The sequence below is a fragment of the Salvia splendens genome, chromosome 19, assembly GCF_004379255.2.
Source record: "Salvia splendens isolate huo1 chromosome 19, SspV2, whole genome shotgun sequence".
Lineage (NCBI taxonomy): Eukaryota > Viridiplantae > Streptophyta > Magnoliopsida > Lamiales > Lamiaceae > Salvia > Salvia splendens.
Window position 1 is genome coordinate 5,891,343 of NC_056050.1, and position 18,833 is coordinate 5,910,175.

An 18,833-nucleotide genomic window follows, 5' to 3' on the forward strand; every position below is an offset into this window, starting at 1 on the left:
GCTTTAGCAACCAGTCAAAGCCTATTGCCTCTATATACCCCCGAAATTCATCGTTGCTCGAGATCTCCTTTAGTTCTGCCGAGTCATACATCTTCCCGGACATAGCAACCTTTCCTAAACCACTCTTCTCCGTGTATATTGCTGTGCGTTTTGGGTCCGCGAACTTCCTCATCTCGTTCAGCAGCTCTTTAGTAATCCAGATTTCTTTCGGCTCAAAGTTGAGCTCCACCTCTTGTTCTTCTTCGGAGTCACTGGACTCCTCAGGGCTTCCGGACTCAGCAGCGTACGGTACCTTAGCAGGTGGAGGGAGAGAGGGTTCAACGGACTTCCCTTTTGCTTTCTTGGTCGAGGAAGGAGCAATCTTTTTTCCTTTCCTCTTCATCTCGACCGCGTGTCGGCGCTCCTCCTTGTCAGTCTCCCCATCAGTAGGTCTAGGAGAGTTTACCTGGTCAGGAGCTGCAGGCTCTAGATCCAGCGACCCTGCTTCTGTCCGCGGGACGTGTTCCTCTATTTCATCACGTAAACCTCGACGAGCTTGCCTCCTTGCTTCCCGTGCGTTAACTGGTGAATCGGTCCCAACGGGGACATCAGTCAAATCTACCATCAAAGTCATCCCGTCGCCGTCGGGTTCTTGTTCAGCATCAGCAACGAGGGCTTCTCCCTTGTCAGACATAAAATGGGTCGCCCCCTTGAGATAAACAGGGGACTCTACCCCAACCAACTCTTGTTCAACATGGGCTTCAATACCCACGGACTTTTCAGGGGTTTCCCCCTCTTTAACATCTTTATCAACAATTAGGGCTTCGGCTCCCTCAACCACTTCTGGGGTTTCCCCCGCTAATTTTCTATCAGAATTTAGGGCTTCGTCGCCCTCTGGAACATCACTACCAACAACTGGGGTTTCCCCCCTCCAAAATTTTCCAAAACAGGGGATTCCCCCTCTGTACGACTATCAGCAACAACAGAAAGATCCACACCCACAGATTCTGGTAGGGTTTCTTTCTCTACAAAATCCACGGCGGCAAACACAGGGTTCACCCCCTCAGGAACTCCAACTACTTCATCATTTAAAACAGGGGATTCCCTCTCAGCGACAGAATCTAACCTGGGTTCACTTACAGCCAATAATCCCAGCCCTGCCGCCAGATCTGCTTCTTCTTCGTGCTTTTCTGCGGCGGCTGTCTCCGGGACGGCAGTGTCAGGTTCTGCGACGGCTTCCGGTTGGGATGTTGAAACCCCTGAAGTTTCCGGTGGGGGTGGTACGGCAGATGTTGAAACGGCCGGTACAGATTTCCCCATCACAGCCGCGAACATAGCAAATGCCTCCATCGCCTTTTCTGGCCCCCCAAATTTTTGTAGGAGGTCAGCCATGAACGCCACCGTATTAGAATCGGCGGGTCCTGAAGTACTTCCGGCACCCTGTTTGTTGTCCATGAAGAATGCTGCAAAATTTTCACAGAAACTCGGACGGAATTTTCTCGATTAAGGTTAGAGAAAGAAAACCTAAAGAGAAATTTTGGGGATTTCCGAATGTAGAGAGAGAGAGAGTGAGTAATGAAAAATAAAAAGCAGCACACGGTTATTAGCTGATGGGTATGGACGAGGACGGTTTTGCAGGCATGACGCTAGCGACCGTACGTCTCCTCATAAAGGTGCCCCTTTAGTTTTTTGAAATCCAAACCGGTGCCAATTCCCTCTAATGTTTTGCTCCTCAACTCCCTGCCCCAGTAGATGCTCTCTGCAGAACTACACATAAAAAAAGAATCAAACTAAAAAAATGAAACGCCAGACCCCCCAGGTCTAGGATATGACAATATCAAAAACATTCCCAAGGAGTCTGGTATTTCAAAAATATTTTTGGAAGATTTTTTTTTCTGATTTGTTAGGGTTTTCTTGATTTAAGGAAAACAATTAAATATTTACAAATTGTGCTCAAGTGTTCTCACAATTCCTAGGTCAGGTCATGGTAAAACTTCTTGGATACTAGACCTAGGAAATCCTTAAGAACACTCACTTCCTAGACCGATCAGGCGATATCAGGGAGTGCGCGTAGTGACATTTCGTCCACTACACACAGCTCCGAGTTATCCCTAAATACCTTCACACGATGATCGTTGACAAGAAAAGGAGTTGAGTTTGAAGCACTTCCCTGGATCTCTACTGCTCCATTTGCACGAAGACTCACAATAGTGTATGGTCCAGTCCATTTGGACTTCAGCTTACCAGACATTAACTTGAGCCGGGATTGGAAAAGGAGAACTTTCTGCCCAACTTGCAGTTCCTTGGTCCGGAGATTCTTATCATGCCAAAGCTTGGTCGTAAGACTTAAGCCTCAATTCTTCCAACTCCTGGAGCTGCAGTTTCCTCTCTCCCTCACAGGCTTGAGGATTCATATTAATCTCCTTGACTGCCCAGTACGCCCTATGCTCAATTCCCACCGGCAAGTGACACATCTTGCCGAATACTAACATGTAAGGAGACATTCCAATGGGCGTTTTATATGCTGTTATGTATGCCCATAGTGCGTCATCAAGTCTCTTAGTCCAGCCCTTCCTTGACGGATTAACCGTCTTTTCCAGAATCGCTTTGATTTCCCTGTTTAATATTTCAGTTTGCCCATTTGATTGAGGATGATATGGTGTGGAAAGGCGATGATGAACTCCGTACTTTCTCATTAGAGCTTCAATAGTCCGGTTACGGAAATGCATCCCATTATCAGATATTATAGCTCTGGGCACTCCGTACCTGTTAAAGATGTTAGCTCTAAGAAATTTCGCTACCTCTTTGGCTTCACACGATGTGGTCGTCTTGGCCTCTATCCACTTTGAAACATAATCAACTGCCACAAGTATGTATGCGTTCCCGTATGAAGACGGAAATGGACCCATGAAATCCATTCCCTAGACATCGAAGATCTCACACACAATCACTGGAACTTGTGGCATTTCGTCCCTCCTGGAGATTCCCCCTGTCTGTTGACACCTCTCACAGTTCTGACAAAACTCGAAAGCATCCTTATGCAATGTAGGCCAGTAAAAACCACTATCTAACACCTTCCTTGCAGTCTTCCTAGGTCCAAAGTGACCTCCACAAGCTAGGGCATGGCAATGGTTCAACACATCCCTTTGTTCCCATTCTGGTATGCATCTTCTAATCACTTGGTCAGCTCCCATTTTCCACAAATATGGGTCGTCCCAGAAATAATACTTGGCCTCGCTTTTGAGCTTCATCCTCTGGGCCCGGGAAATTTCCTGTGAACTGGGCACCTCTCCAGTGACCAAGTAGTTTGCCAAGTCTGCGAACCATGGCTCATCGTTTAGACGACATTTTCCTCTCTCAGAATCTCCTGGATCTGTTAACGCCATGATCTTTTCCCAATTGACGGGTCTAGGAAGTTCTCCTATATAGTACAAATGTTCCTCGGGGAATGCATCTGGAATTGCTTCCTCGGTCTCCCCTTGAAAAATACGACTCAAGTGGTCAGCCACCTTGTTCTCAGTTCCTTTCTTATCCTTGACCTCCCAATCAAATTCTTGTAAAAGTAACACCCAACGGATTAATCTTGGTTTGGACTCCTTCTTCGCCAGCAGGTACGGGCGAAACTTCTCGAATGAGTATACAACAGCCAGCATCTCCTTTTCAGTGGTGTCATAATTCTTCTGAGCTTGATTCAGTGTCTTGGATGCATAAAAAGTCAGGTAGCTTTTCCCATCAACTCTTTGACCTAGCACCGCTCTCACGGCGTAATCGCTTGCGTCGCACATGATCTCAAAGGGTAGATTCCAGTCGGGCGCTCTAATAATGGGAGCAGAAACTAACCTATCCTTCAACAACTGAAAAGCTTTTTTGCACTCCTCATCGAAAACAAACTCCACATCGTTATGCAATAAGTGAGTGAGTGGTTGAGCAATTCTCGCAAAATCCTTTATAAACCTCCTATAAAATCCTGCATGCCCTAGGAATCCTCTCACCTCTTTCTGATTCGTCGGGTAAGGCAGTTTTGAGATAACATCGATTTTTGCTTGATCTACCTGTATGCCTCCTTCCGATACCACATGCCCTAGGACAATTCCCTCGGGGACCATAAAGTGGCATTTCTCGAAATTCAAAACCAAGTGCTTCTCCTGACACCTCCTCAGCACTACATCCAAACTTGCCAAACACGAGTCAAATGAATTCCCGTACACAGTGAAGTCATCCATAAAAATCTCGATGCAATCCTCTAGGAGATCCGAGAAGATACTCATCATACACCGCTGAAAGGTGTCTGGCGCATTGCACAGACCAAACGGCATCCGTCTATAAGCATACGTTCCAAAGGGACACGTGAAAGTTGTCTTCTCCTAGTCCTCGGGATCCATATAGATTTGAAAATACCCACTATATCCATCCAGGAAGCAGAAATATTGCTTGCCCGCCAACCTCTCCAACATCTGGTCAATGAAAGGTAACGGGAAGTGATCCTTCTTAGTAGCCTCGTTCAGCTTCCGGTAGTCAATACATATCCTCCACCCAGTAACAAGTCGAGTGGGGACCAACTCATTTTTATCATTCTTAACCACCTGTATTCCTGACTTCTTTGGTACCATATGTACTGGACTAACCCATTCACTGTCTGGTATGGAATATATGATTCCTAGGGATAGCAGCTTCAATACTTCCTTCAGCACTTCTTCCCTCATGTTCGGATTCAACTTACGTTGCGGGTCCCTGCAGGCTTTTGCTCCTTCTTCTAGACGAATGTGATGCATGCACATTTCTGGACTGATTCCAACCAAGTCAGAGAGTGTCCACCCAATAGCCTTCTTGTGTCTCCGGATCACATTCAGCAATTTCTCTTCTTGTCCCTCGGTTAAGCTGCTGTTAATAATTACCGGGAAATTTTCATTCTCCTTCAGATACGCATACTTGAGCCCAGGTGGAAGCGTTTTCAATTCTTTCTTGGGGACATCTTTTTCCTGGGGCAAGGGATTTTTCTCTGTCGACTCTGTTGCGATTCCCTTCTTAGACTCAGTAGAACTGTCCATGCTCGCCACATAAGGTGCCTTCCTTGATCTAGCTAGCTTCAGGTTCGCACAGAATTCCAGAATCGCTTCAGCTAGCTCATCATCTGATAACTCACTCGTGTTCATTACTTGATACCAACTAGCTACTTCTCTATCAATGGCATGACTCATCTTGGAATTCTTGATCTGTTCCCGCATTAATTCCGTCTCAAGGTATTCCTGGACCAAGGGGTTAATAACATCTATAGCATGCAAATTTTCGACGTCAAGAGGTTTTTTCATTGCCTCATCTATGCTGAATGTATATTTCTCCCCATTATAATCAAGGCAGATGGTACCATCAAAAACATCAATGATAGTCTTGGCGGTACGCAGGAAGGGTCTCCCTTAAAGTACTCCTCCAGACTCTGCAGATTCATTATCACTCATTCTAATCACATGGAAATCAGCTGGGTACAAGAAGTCATGTACCTTTACTATTACATTCTCAAGCACTCCTTCAGGACAAATGCATGACCTGTCTGCCAATTGGATCACAACTTTCGTGTCCACCATGCCTACCCCTACTAACTTCTTGTATATAGACAGTGGTAACACATTTATGGATGCACCTAAATCGCACATAGCATGCTCGATTTTTACATCACCAATAGAGATGGGTAAGGTAAACATACCTGGATCATTGCATTTCGAAGGCATCCTCCGCTTTTGAATGTCTGCAGAGACGTTCTCGCCTATCAAAATTTTCCCACTGGGTCTAGCCTTCCCAGCTATAAATTCCTTGATGAACTTGCTAAACACCGGCAATTTCAAGGCCTGTAAAAATGGTAGATTAATCTCCAATTTCTCGAAAATATCCATGAAGTCCACCGGTTCTTCCTTCTTCTTCTTGGCTTCCACCCGGCTTGGGAAAGGCTTCAGTCACTTCTCTGCTCCTGTAGAGCTTTCAGCTAAGAATTCTCCAGTTTCCTCCCTTACTGCCTCGTTCTCCAACTCCGGCTCTAGATCGAGGAAAAAAGGCTCAGCTGACCTTGGCAAGGGTTTCTCCAAATCCCCTGTCTTAAGGTCATCCTTGACCCAGGAAGTTCCTCCCTCCACGTTCCTAGGCCTAGGAATTGTATTCTCGTTCTTGCCTTCCTCGGGGCTTGTCGCTTCTTTCGTTCTTACCACTGGCCCATCATATCCTTTCCCGGATCTCAAGGTAATCTGACTTATATTCGCTCTATCCGGTGGCCTTATGGAGGCGGGAATCTTCCCTTCATTTTCCCTCATATCACTCAAAGAATTGGCTATCTGGGATAACTGCTTGGCCAGCATATCCATTGCTGCCTTTTGCTCCTGTTGAGCATCTTGAAGCTTGTGCACTACGTCATTGTTCGATTGCAGGTTGTTTTGCATATGCTGCTGAGAACTGACGAGATCGTGCACCATATCATCGATACTCTTTGGTGATTTCGATGGCTGACTAGGCCCTGGCCCTATGCTCAGAGTCGGTCCACTCACTTGACCCTGACGAGCGTTTCCTTGACCTCCTGAAGAGTTGTTGTATTGATTTCCTTGACCGACCCTGGTAATTGTTCTGAAAATTCCTTTGGTGCGGTGGTACATAAGAGTTCCCTTGACTGTTCTGATTTTTGTTTCCCTAGCTCGAGTGGTCTCCTTGGTTCCGATTGATCCAGCTACCCAGCCCCTCTTGATTCCTTCCTGACCAGTTACCTTGTCTTTCGGGCTGAGGTGCAAATTGTTGACTTTGTTGTGGTGCCGGCTGATTCTGCTCATTGTCAGTCCATCTGAAATTTGGATGGTTTCTCCAGGGCGCATCTCTCTGTCTCCCTGGATTCCAGCTCCCATCGGGATTCCAACTTACCATTGCATTGACCTGGGCCTGATAATCTCCTTCCTGGGTCCCGTAATATTGCTGAATTTGATTATCTCCTGGACCAGGAGATTTCTCCTTCCCTTGTGAAGCCAGTGGAATCGTCTTTTCAATCGCGTTCAAAAGAGCTTTCTCGAGCCTATCAATTCTTGCTTCTACTTTGTCATCTTCTTGCTCTCTTACAGCATGCACCGATCCTCTCCTCACTGCATTCCTAGGGTTATCGTATGCTTTTTTAGCGTCGATCAACTTCCCAGGATTTCTCTTGCCTCACTTCCTCTTTTTCTTGTGAAATTCCCTCCACTCGAGGAATTCATTAAGTCCTTTGACTCAGGAGTTTCCCCTTCGTAAAACAGAGAGTAGGTCTCTGCCTCTATAATTCGGTGGTTCGGGCATGCATCCAACAACCCCTTGAATCTCGACCAATACTGACTCAGCGATTCATCGTAATCCTGCTTACACTCTAGTATTTCTTTTTTCAGTGCATTCGTCTTGTTGGATGGAAAGAAATAATCTAAGAATTCCAACTTGAAGTCCCTCCATGTGCGGATAGAATCTGGGGGCAACCTCAATAACCACGTATTAGCTTCCCCCTTCAAGGTAAATGGAATTGCACGTAGGCGATAATCCTCCTCTGTTGCATCATTCGGCCTCTTTTGAATACCACACAACTTACTGAATTCATTTAGGAACTCATACGGACACTCATTCCTACGCCCAGAGAACGTTGGCAAGATGCCGAGTACGTTTGTCTTGATCTCAATAGTCCTCTGGCGTGGATTCATCACTATTGCTTGAGCTGGTTCTCCATCTAAATGGGCAGTGAGCGAACCGATCTCTGGATTTGGATCTACTACTTGCGCCATGACTACTTCCTCCGCTTCCCCTGTTTCTGACTCTGTTTCTGATTCGGGTGGTGACTCTGGATCTTCGCGTCCTGACGACGTCCAAGATTCGTCGCTAGTAAATTCAACGGATCTCCCGTGGTGAACCCTGATCTGGTGGTCACAGTAGAGACTGTATCCTTAACCCGCCAGTTAAAGTGGTCGTGCTTCCACCCAGATGAGTTGCTCCAGTAGGTAGATCTTGAGCCTCTGCTCATAAACTACAAATAAAAGAGAGAGAAAATAAATCAAAACTATTTACACCACAGGCTCTGAACACTAACACAAAGCACGCCATCCATCCCCGACAACGACGCCATTTGAAAGGTGGTTACTCTGTAAGCAGTGATAGTAAGTAAGTCAAGTGTGCACAGAGAAAACTAAAGCAAGTGCTCGGTCAAGACACCACGCTCCTTAAATCCACCGGATCACCAGGTCCAGGAACTCAAGAGAACAACAGTGTTTTTGTCGTTGGACACACTCGACTCCCCTTCAAAAATAAATCCCTCAACCCGAATACTATAAATTAGTATAGAGAAGCGGGGTCGATCCCACGAAGATGGATTCGTGAAGTAGTGCTTAGAGACTCTGGAAACAAGCGGCTGCTGCCACGCAAAAGGGTTGAGAATTTTAACTACCTCTAGACCTAGGCACGAAATGTAAATACTAGACCTAGGGCACGGAAAGGAAAATAGAATCAGACTTCAATACTGAGAGACACATTTTACTTCCTAGATTGAGTAAACGCCTAATTAATTAAGACTAGACAGAGAGAATAAAACGTCGGGGACCATGACTCCAAATATAGTAAGTACGGCCAAAGCTGCAAATAACAAACTTATGCTCCAACTAACAACGACATGAAATTTCCTAACCGATTCAAGCACGCAAATGGAGAAAGAAGAGCATATATCTGGATTCGAACAGAATACAAAGATTTGGATGCTGGAAACTTACCATGAACCGGAAATACATCATATCTGCGTAAACTAGACGAAATGAAATGAAAACACGTAAACTAGGCATGAAATTTAATCAATCTTACTCAGATTCACGTCGGATACTTAATCCACTCCGGATCCAAGCGATCCGAACCCAACAACAGACAAAATCGACTCTATAACTCCGGTTTTCACAGATCTATTCCGATCAACTCCGAATTCAAACAATCACAAACATCTTCACAACACCAGCGAACTCAACTCTCCGATTCATCAACAAACAGACTCCGATCACCCAGATCCAACCACAACCTGCATAAATTCAGAAAACAATTGCGAAACACATCCAAAACAAGTAAACTAACTCAAATTCCAGAAGATCATAGCAGCAAAACCAGAAATCAACATCATCGACATAACTGAAAATAAAACTCGCATAAAATACGGAATAAATGATAAAAACAACCAGAGGTCCGAGCTTCGAATAGCGAAGCTCGGCGAAATCAGCAAAGTACGAAAGCGAAAATTAAATTGTTTCTTCGCCCCACAGAAGGACGGTGTTACAACCCAATCGAAAACGTGAAAAAGCTAGATGTGAACCCAAAGTGCGTCACCCTGAATCTCCCCACGAAAAGAACCCAAGTGTGTGAAAAGTGAACTAAGCTACAGGCTGTTAGCGAGGCCTCCAACCGAGCAGATCCCTCCAGCGTGCATGCTTCTCCCTTTTATAGATGCGGACATAACCTTCTAGAGTCTTCGTAGAAATCTCTATTCTACCCTTCAACTCCGAGGTTTCCTCCGTCAAGCAATTTTTCGCACATTGTTCACTTATCCACCAGTTTCCTCGGGCGTGTGATTACCGCCTTCCCTTCCTGGACCTGGCGGATTCCTTCTACACACCTGGCTTAAAACAAGTGTTAGACCCTGTAAATTCACGAATTTTTCCCCTAGACCTATGCATGAAATTAGCCTTATCAATGGTCCAAGTGTGGTAAACTTGGCATGAATTGATCGAATTCATACAGGCGCGACCCACTTACTAGACATGTGTGCCACCAGTCTTCACTTTGCACGAGTAACTTCGATAAGTCTAGTCAATTCATACCCGACTTAACAAATATATGTGAGTAGTGCCAAGACTGGCCACATAGGTTTGGTAAGCCGGGTATGAACTCGGCAAATTCATACTATATGCTTACCAAACTTAAATAGTATTCCCCCGTTCCACGATAGTTGAGTCATTTCATTTTCTGCACTCGTTTTGGAAAAATGATGATAAATAGTTAAAATGGAAAGAGAGTAAAGTAGGTGGCAAAATAAGGTAGATAAGAGTCTTATCTGCATTATTCTCTCTCTTACTTTATTTTATGTTCACTTTAACTATTTATTATCATTTTTCTAAAACGAGTGCAGAAAATGAAATGACTCAACTACCGTGGAACGGAGGGAGTAAGAATTTTAAATCATGCATGCCAAGTCATGCAAGTTCAGTTAGCATAATATAAATTAAAACCCTTGGCAACAGGCAATGGTAGACGTCACCACGGTTCGGGAACCGGCGGTTCACGGTTCTGAACCGCCGGTTCCGGTTCAAAAAATAAGTGAACCTGAACCGGCCCGGCCAAGGTTCGGCGGTTCCGGTTCCTGAACCGTGAACCGCCGGTTCAAGTGAACCGCCGGAACCGCCGTTGCATGTCCGGTTCCGGGCCGGTTCGTCCGGTTCGGCGGTTCAATTTTTTTTTATATACATTTTGAATTTGTAATTCAAGTAAAAAATGTACATATATTTGTATAAATAAAATTAGAATAAAGCGATGTACAAATGTAATTTTATTGATACAAATTACAACTTTAAAATTGCAAATTACAACTTTAAAATTACGAATTACAACTAAAAATTTACAAATTACAACTTTAAAACTACAAATTACAACTTAAAATTTACAAATTACAACTTAAAAATTATTAATTACAAAAGATTTAAAGTCTTGATTACAATTTATAAATTACATATTCGAAACAAAGGGGGAAAAATTAAAGGAAAAGGACTTAAGCTCAACTTAAATTTAAAATTTAAGTTGAGATGCCTACGTATCCTCAATGCTCAATTGCATTTTGGAATCAAAGTCCACGTAGGTCTCTTACATTGCTTACCTATTTGGCTTGATCGTAGGAATTGGCGGCGCGCCTACTCTTCTTCGTCGGGGAAGTAGTCTTGGTCGGGTTGTACTACTTGATTGTTCCAATCTGATTCTTGGTCTCTAATTTCGGCGGAGCACCAATCATCAAGTAACATGGTGGCTTCCATGTTTTGCCCGGTGAGTCTACTTCTTCTGTCGTCCAAGACGTTGCCTCCAACACTAAAGGCGGACTCGACGGTGACAGTGGAAGCTGGAACCGAAAAGATCTCCTTGGCCATTGATGCAAGGATGGGAAAATCTTTCTCGTGTGATCCCCACCAATCTAGGACGTCGATTTGTTGGGGAACGGGACCTCCTTCTTCCTCATTGAATGAAAAGTGTGAGTCAAAATATAAGTCTAACTCACTTGTCGAATTTGTCGTCCTTCCTCCGCTGCCAAAGCCGTATAGGTCCACCAATTGGGATTGGGCGTCGGGGTCATCAACTTGGAAGAAGCCAAAGTTATGTGTTTGACGGGGGGGTCTAGGTCTCACTTGGTGGCTACGGTTGTACTTGGCTTCGTAATCGTGAAAGAGAGCCTGCAAGTCGAACTCAAAACTTCTTTGGAGGCTTGGGGGTGGGGGAGGTTTATTTGGAATGTTTGGGCTAGGTTTATGTAGTTGTCGTCCTCGTCAGTTTGCAAAGCTCGGAGTGGTTCAAGATCAATAGAAGCCAAATTGTTGTAATAAAATTCTAAAATTTTGAAAGTACCAACTAGTTTCCACTTTGGATCCAAAACTTTGGCAAGCAAAAAAACCGTGGGGATCTCGTTGAAATACTTGAGCCATTTTTCAACCATGTAATATAAAACACACATTAACTCAAGATTGTTTGTGGAATTTTTCATTGCAGTTTTAAAACCAAGTGATATGATCATGCAATGTTCTAAAACACGAACGGATGTGCAATAATACACACCCGATAACTCAATAGTGGCATTTCGAAAACCTTTGAATAACTTAAACAAGCTCATGCATTGATCCCAACAAGAAGATGTTAGATATAAATCATCAACAGGGTAAGTTCTATAAAAATCAACTAAATATTCTATATGCTCCAATGTAGAATGCAACATATCATATGTAGAGTTCCATCTAGTAGACACGTCTAAAGTAAAAGTTGTGTACCTTATTTTCTTCGTGTGGCAATATGTCACACCTCAACCCCTCTGACGTATACTCTTATAATACATAAATCCCTTATCATAAAAGCAATCAATACACGTGTCTAATTCATTGAACACACATATTATATAATTCTAAAATTCATCATTTAACAAGTACATATTACAAAACATTCTACACAGTAGTGGAACCCTGTCACCACTCTATATACTATACATTCATCTACATGCAAAATGATGAGGATGAGAAGGTTGCCAAAATGCATCAGTCGCCGAACCAGATAACACGTGGAGATCCTATGACCCATGTCAGTCAAAACTTTACTATTATCTTATTCCTGAAAAATTTAGTGGTTTATATGAGCCACAACTCAGTATATATAAATCTCCACCTTTAATCTCACATGATACAAACATCAAGCATATTCTTTTATCAAACATCAGAAACAATATATATCATAATTTAAAAACAAACCATTTCATATTCATATGCATATGTCACTCTATTCAGTTTATTATTCTGTAACAGTCAAGCCTGATATCTGCCCGGGATTCCTCTATGACCCGAAGGTCTCTCTGTAATTGGACTCATAGGTCCCTCTGTATTTGACCCGAAGGTCCCTCTGTATTTGGACTCATAGGTCCCTCTGTATTTGACCCGAAGGTCCCTCTGTATTTCAGATCCAGTACAAGGCTGTCACAGATCCTCTTTAATCCAATTATTCACATAATCGGTATCATAAACATATCCTTTGCACCAATGACATATCCATATCATATTCCATCAAATTATCCAATATATCTAAACAAACACGTCCATTTCAGCAATCAAATATTCATATCATATTCGACCATCAAAATCAAACAATTCATAATCATATCAATTTCACACCATATAATCAAATAATTCACTCCAATTCAACATATAACAATCAACCACATAACACATGTAAAACTAAAAGTGTTATTTATACACACCTGATTAAGACAGATAAATTATCTATCTGAACGCCCAACTCCACTCTACAATCTATAATCATCGTTCCTCTTTACACAAAAAGTTCGATCACTCATCCTTTGAATTTATTTGTTGCTCTTCCGTGTATATTAGTATATGATATTCTTATAAGAAAATCCTCATAATATATTTACTAGCATCGTATAAGCCAACTTACCCAATGACACTTCAAAAATTGACACGTTACCTACATGTGTCTTTATGAGAATGAAAGTAATTTAGTATACATATATTTGGATAAATAATAGCTTAGGGGAAATATCGACTATCCCCATTACCACTTGCATTATATCATAACTATTTTTATATTTAGTAGTTATTGAATCCATGTATATATTTTATAATATAAATTCGTATTTGTATATACACAATTATGTAAATGTGTGTGCATATGTACTATATAGTGCTAGTATTTATCTACGTACATATACATATACATATACATATGTATATATGTTGCATAGGAAATAATAATGATCCTAAATCAATAACAATAACTATATTCTCTATGACACACTTAGTATCTCTATACTAAAAATGACAATATAATATGTAATGACAATATAATATGATAATATGCAAAATAATGCATGTTTCGGGTTAGGGATGTCACAACTCTTCCCCTCTTTAAGAATTTTATCCGCAAAATTCGCTTTCCCCATGAGTTAATGCATCCAATAAAATCACTAACCCGTAAACAGATGTGGATAGTTCTTTTTCATTTTTTTCTTCAGTTTCCCAAGTCGCTTCTTCGACTCCGTGATTTTGCCAAATGACTTTTACCATTGGAATCTCTTTTTTTCGCAATTGTTTAACCTGTCGGTCTACAATATTAACTGGTTCCTCTATGTAACTTAGATTTTCAGAAATCTGTATATCGGGATCTTTCAAAATATGTGAAGGATCAGATCGATAATGTCGAAACATGCTGACGTGAAAAATATTATGAATCTGCTCTAACTCTGGAGGTAATGCTAACCTGTACGCTAACAGTCCAACTCTTTCGACAATATCATATGGCCCAATATAATAAGGACTCAACTTACCTTTATAATTTTTCTGTCTATCCCATGTCGCTTTCAATCTGCTTTTAATAATGTCAATCTTGGACAGTTTCTCGAATAATCTCTGACATTTCTAGAATCTCTATATAGAACTTCTACATTTTCTACTATACAATGTCTCATACAGTGTCATAAATGAAACTGTTTAGTATATGCAAACTTTATCAGCAGAATATACTCATTCCCTGAACCTGAAATTCAATAATACGAGCACAAAACATTTCTTCCAACGTCTTTATAGTTCTCTCTGACTTACCATCTTTCTAAGGGTGAAAAACATTACAAAATATAGTCATGTCCCAATAGTTGTCGAAAAGCTTTATCAAGACTGAGATACTGAATTGCGGATTTCTGTCAAACATATAAGATACTAGAATACCACATAAATCATAAATGTACCACATCTCTCGCGTACCTTTCGGATAAGGGATATAACGAACAACGCCATCTTATAGGTAAGAAATGTGCTATCGGTGACCCTGTACCAGAATTTATGGTAATGTGTTCTCATTTTGAGACTAGAATAGTTAAAGGCTTCAACAAACCTGTAGGTACACACTGTTCTGCTTTAACCTGTTGACATATCAAACACCTTGAAACAACTCTACGACTTTCTTCTTAATCTTCGACCACCAATAATACTTTAATAATGATGTTATTTGCATATGTATAATCACTCTCCTTGACTTGTAACTCAAAGTATCTGTAACAACATTCACCTTCTTAAGATGGTATTCGATGGTGCAATCATATTCTGTAAGAAACTCCATCCAATGTCTTAGTCTCATATTCATCTCCTTCTTACTCTTCTAATATTTCAAACTCTCGTGATCAACCAGAATTCGACGAAATCTTCCATACAAATAATGATGCCAAATCTTAGAAGGAAAACCACACTGTTAAATCCAGATCAGAAATAGAATAAGAAGCTTCATGTACTCGTGATTGTCCTTGACGCATAAGCAATAAACTTTCCATTTTTTTAATAGAAGAAAACCAAATCCACGTTGCAGTGCATTACTGTAAATAACATAATATCATATACCTGTGGAAATAACCAATATAGAAGACATAGTCAATCAATGCTTCAACTTATCAAAACTATTTTGACATGCTTCACTCCATATAAGAAGAGAACTCTTCCGTAATAACTTCTTCATCAATTCAACCATAATCGAGAATCCCAACCTTGCAATAAGATGTTTATCTCGCAAAACTTGTAATGTTTACTGCAAGTGATTAACATGCTCATCTATACTTCGTGAAATATAATCGTAAGTCAATAAAAATAATCACTAAGTGATATAGGAATAGTTGAAAGACTTCGTTCACCAATGCCATAAATAATTGTAGGTGCAATAGTTAATTTGAAAGGCATAACCAAAACTCATAATAGTCGTACTGAGTTTTAAATGGTGTCTCTGCAATATTCTCTTTAGCTATCTTCAACTGATGGTATCTTGATCGAAAATCAATACTCGAAAACAGTTGCATACCTTGAAATTGATCAAATAAGTCTTCTATTCTCGGTAATAGATATTTATTCTTCACAGTCACTTGATTCGACTTCCAATAGTGTATATAATGTCGCAGTGTGTCGTCTTTCTTCTTCAAAAATAATATTGGTGCTCTCCAAAGTAAAACATTGAGTCATACTTATCTCTTGTCTGACAACTCTTGTAACTATTTATTTAACTCTTGAAACTCTAATCAAGACATTTGATAAGGATGAATAGAAATAGATGCAGTACCTGGTAGTAACTCAATAGTAAATTTTGTCTCTTGATCAGGTGCTAATCCAGGAAAATCTCCACTTTGAATAAATCGAAAAACCGATGTAGCTAATATAAGACAAGTTGCAATTGGTCGATACCATTAAATATCACTCGATCTCGTCTCGATGATTATATTACCATTTCTTTAACATGACAAGCTGCCATAGTTCGATGAAGTGACAACCAATCTATACCCATGATAATATCAGATTTGTGTATGAATAAGAGAATCAATATTCGCTGGCAGCTCAACTAAATTAACTCACACCACGTAGCCTAGATAAATTGTGTATACTGAAACAATGCCAACTCATAATCAACAACAAACATATTGTTTAAAGACAAAATCTCTCTTTACTTCATCATCACAATACACTTCTTGCATATATTTATCATTAAATTGTCTAGGAAAATCGTCTGAACTTAGTACCAAAGGTTGTATAATAGCTTGTGGGACTGTTTCTCACCAATAGTAAGTATTGCTTCAAAGAAGAGACAACGTGTAATCAAAACGTTCTTCTGACATACAACTCATCTGATTGAACACATGTTCTATTATTTTCAACCATATCTTGGCCTCGGTCGGATCAGTAGTCTCATAAAGTCAACAATTCCATTTTTCGGTGCTATTTAATGTTTTGACCTCTTTGACTCATCATTGGTCCATGTATTTCTTGGAAATCACCATATGATGCAATATGTATATGAGATGTTTCTATAATTAATTGATGATGCAGGGCGGCTGACCCTTCTCTCCTCAGTGAGATATGTTCATGATAATACAAATGCAAATGAAACTTCTAACCGAAATGTATCATATCATATTCATGAATGCCATGTCCCAGCGGGATTCTATCCCCGCTCTGATACCACCTAAACTGTGGCACCTCAACCCCTCTGACGTATACTCTTATAATACATAAATCTCTTATCATAAAAGCAATCAATACACGTGTCTAATTCATAGAACACACATATTATATAATTCTAAAATTCATCATTTAACAAGTACATATTTCAAAACATTCTACACAGTAGTGGAACCCTGTCACCACTCTATATACTATACATTCATCTACATGCAAAATGATGAGGAGGAGAAGGTTGCCAAAATGCATCAGCCGCCGAACCAGATAACACGTGGAGTTCCTATGACCCATGTCAGTCAAAACTTTACTGTTATCTTATTCCTGAAAAATTTAGTGGTTTATATGAGCCACAACTCAGTATATATAAATCTCCACCTTTAATCTGACATGATACAAACATCAAGCATATTCTTTTATCAATACATATAATCAGAAACAATATATATATCATAATTTAAAAACAAACCATTTCATATTCATATGCATATGCCACTCTATTCAGTTTATTATTCTGTAACAGTCAAGCCTGGTATCTTCCCGGGATTCCTCTATGACCCGAAGGTCTCTCTGTAATTGGACTCATAGGTCCCTCTGTATTTGACCTGAAGGTCCCTCTGTATTTGGACTCATAGGTCCCTCTGTATTTGACCCGAAGGTCCCTCTGTATTTCAGATCCAGTACAAGGCTGTCACAGATCCTCTTTAATCCAATGATTCACATAATCGGTATCATAAACATATCCTTTGCACCAATGACATATCCATATCATATTCCATCAATTTATCCAATATATCTAAACAAACACGTCCATTTCAGCAATCAAATATTCATATCATATTCGACCATCAAAATCAAACAATTCATAATCATATCAATTTCACACCATATAATCAAATAATTCACTCCAATTCAACATATAACAATCAACCACATAACACATGTAAAACTAAAAGTGTGATTTATACACACCTGATTAAGAAAGATAAATTATCTATCTGAACGCCCAACTCCACTCTACAATCTATAATCATCGCTCCTCTTTACACGAAAAGTTCGATCACTCATCCTTTGAATTTATTTGTTGCTCTTCCGTGTATATTAGTATATGATATTCTTATAAGAAAATCCTCATAATATATTTACTAGCATCGTATAAGCCAACTTACCCAATGACGCTTCAAAAATTGACACGTTGCCTACATGTGTCTTTATGAGAATGAAAGTAATTTAGTATACATATATTTGGATAAATAATAGCTTAGGGGAAATATCGACTATCCCCATTACCACTTGCATTATATCATAACTATTTTTATATTTAGTAGTTATTGAATCCATGTATATATTTTATAATATAAATTCGTATTTGTATATACACAATTATGTAAATGTGTGTGCATATGTACTATATAGTGCTAGTATTTATCTACGTACATATACATATACATATGTATATATGTTGCATAGGAAATAATAATGATCCTAAATCAATAACAATAACTATATTCTCTATGACACACTTAGTATCTCTATACTAAAAATGACAATATAATATGTAATGACAATACAATATGATAATATGCAAAATAATGCATGTTTCGGGTTAGGGATGTCACACAATACTTCTTCCACGCTTTGCCAATTTGAGGCTTCCAGTGGATCAAGGATACAGCTGTAGTAATAGGTTGAATATGTCTTTGCCATAAAGACAAAGCATCTTGTACAAATAAGTTTAAAATATGACAAATACATCGTTGGTGAAAATACTTACCACTTATCGCCGGGGAGCAATTAAATCAGATATACTTGCGGTGTTAGCGGTTGCGTTATCAAAACCAATCGAAAATATCTTGTTGCATAACGCATACTCATTCAAAACTTGAATAATTAAAGATGCAATTGCTTGTGCGGTGTGTGGGGAAGGAAATTGTCTAAAACCAATTAAACGTTTATTTAAAGACCAACTATTGTCTATAAAATGACATGAAATTCCATGTAAGAATTTCGTTGGAAAGAATCCGTCCACACATCGGAGCAAATATTAACTTTGTGCCCTAAGGTGGATAGAAATTTTCCAACCTCTCTTTTTTTGTCAAA